At 42.9% G+C, this 2,500-nt stretch overlaps 1 protein-coding gene across 3 annotated transcripts in view; it reads left to right on the top strand.

Annotated features, from left to right (window-relative positions):
* PLXNA1 (plexin A1) overlaps positions 1-2,500 on the top strand; it is a 460,603-nt gene that overhangs the window by 3,433 nt on the left and 454,670 nt on the right. The gene's annotated exons all lie outside the window — the stretch shown is intronic.

Raw genomic sequence — 2,500 nt, forward strand, 5'->3', positions numbered from 1 at the left:
TGTTGTATTATGTACTCTAGCATTAGCAGGGAGCTTGTGCAGTTTTGTATTATGTACCCTATAGTTATAGCTTGACTATGTTGTACTATGTACCCTAGAGTTATTAGGGAGCCTGTACAGTGTTGTATTCTGAGTTGGGAAGCCTTCGCATTTTGCCATTATATACCCCAGAGTTATTGGTGGGCTCTTCTTTTGCAATGTTTTATGCACTTTATGGGGCTTTTGCTGTATTTTTTTATATTACCTTTGCAATAATGTTCTGCACCCCAGATTCGCTCAGGGGCCTTTGGAATGTTGTATTATGCACCCCAGAGTTTTTAGGATGCCTTTGTAATGTTGTGTTTTCTACCACATAGATGGAGAGCCATTGCCTTTTTTTGGTTATCCACCCCAGGGTTATTGGGGAGTTTTATGTTATGCACCCCACTGTTGTTAGGATGCCAGGGCTGTTTTGTGTTGTGAACATTGGTGTTAAGTTGTGGCACTTGCGTTCGACACCCTAGAGAGTTATCTATGCAAAGTCGTAACATGCACCTTATTAGGAAGCCTAGGCAGTGTTCTATTATGCACCCCTGATTTGTGTGGCGGCCTTTGCAATGTTTTATGCACCCCAGAATTATTAGGTATCCTTGGCAATGTGTGCCCCCGTATTAGTAAGGGAAGTTGTCTTGAACACCCTATTGTTGGAGGAGCTGGGGAAGTTTTGATGTACGCACCCTAGTGTTAGGGAGCCGGGTATGTTTTAGGGTATGCACCCCAGTGTTAGGGAGCCGGGTATGTTTTAGGGTATGCACCCCAGTGTTAGGGAGCCGGGTATGTTTTAGGGTATGCACCCCAGTGTTGTTAGGGAGCCGGGTACGTTTTAGGGTATGCACCCCAGTGTTAGGGAGCCGGGTATGTTTTAGGGTATGCACCCCAGTGTTGTTAGGGAGCTGGGTATGTTTTAGGGTATGCACCCCAGTGTTAGGGAGCCCGGTATGTTTTAGGTTATGCACCCCAGTGTTAGGGAGCCATGTAAGTTTTAGGGTATGCACCCCAGTGTTGTTGAGCCAGGTCAGTTTTTAGGGTATGAACCCCAGTGTTGGGGATCCAGATAGGTTTTAGGGTATGCACCCCGGTGTTGTTGGGGAGCCATGTAAGTTTTAGAGTATGCACCTCAGTGTTGAGCCAGGTCAGTTTTTGGGGTATGCACCCCAGTGTTGTTGGGGATCCATGTAAGTTTTAGGGTATGCACCCCAGTGTTGTTGGGGAGCGGGGGAAGGTTTGTGTTGTGAACTTGATGTTATGAAGTCATGGCAGTTTATTACACCCTAGAGTTATCGGGGAGCCTGTGTAGTGTTGTCTTGTACATCCCAGGGTTATTAAATAGCCTGTGTAATATTGTGTTATGCAAGGTTTATTGTGCACCGCAGAATTTCTGAGGTACGTAACGCTTCATGCCTCCACCACTTATAGGCTTATGGCATTGAGGCAGTGCAAAGCGCAATGATGTGTGAGGTGTAGATACCAACCAATCAGAAATCGCCAGTAATGATTGGAGAGTGGACTGTAAAGGTGAGTGCCGTGGGTTACATTACCTCATCTCTTGCCAATTGCCTTGTTAAGCGAGTCAGTATGTGCATGTGTGTCTTTGCGAATGGAAAGGCTGGCTAAGAATGAGCACACTTGCATATTTGCAGGTCTGACCCATCGCTGGCAATAATGATTCTGTTCTATCGTGACGCGGTACCTCCTCCTTATTTTATGATCCTGCAGAACATGTGGCTGGTGGCAACACCAGAATGCAGACATTGTCAGTGCCAAGGAGCGAGATTATGTTTTTTTTTTTTTCTAAGTATTGTTTTGCTGCACAAATACTCTTTTGTCTTTGGCAGGGATTCAGTAAAGAAAAGTTGTCAGCCGGGTTGGCTTAGTGAAGGTGCCAGGCTGTTTTAGCACTAATAATCTCTCTTATGAAGACCCAGCTTCTCTTTCGTAGAAGAGGTTTTTAGGAGGATCTGGTTAAAACCTGGTGACCAATGGTAATCAATGGAAAGCTGTCTTGTAGCGCTGGGGTCCTGGGTTCAGAGCGCTTTTATATTGTATGTTCTGGCAGCTTTGCCAGCTTGGGATGTACTAGTTTCCTCTTGCAAAACCGAAAACATAAGTTAACTGGCCTCTACCTAAGATCCAAGGCAGCTGTCATAGTTTTGTGGTATAGTAGATTGCATGCTGCACTGGCGCCGGAACACAAGTGACTGTAATGATCTCTTTTATTAAAGGACCAGAATATTTTAGTAAAAAAAAAAAAAAAAAAAAAAGATGAATAAGCAAGCAGTTAGAAAGTGGTGTGTAAAAAATAAATAAAAATAAATAAATAAAAAGTGTGTGTGTATGTATATATGTATGTGTGTGTATATATATATATATATATATATATTCATATTTTTTTTATATATATATTCATATTTTTTTTATATACAGGGAGTGCAGAATTATTAGGCAAGTTGTATTTTTGAGG

Source organism: Rana temporaria, chromosome 7 (assembly GCF_905171775.1).
Source record: "Rana temporaria chromosome 7, aRanTem1.1, whole genome shotgun sequence".
Taxonomy (NCBI): domain Eukaryota; kingdom Metazoa; phylum Chordata; class Amphibia; order Anura; family Ranidae; genus Rana; species Rana temporaria.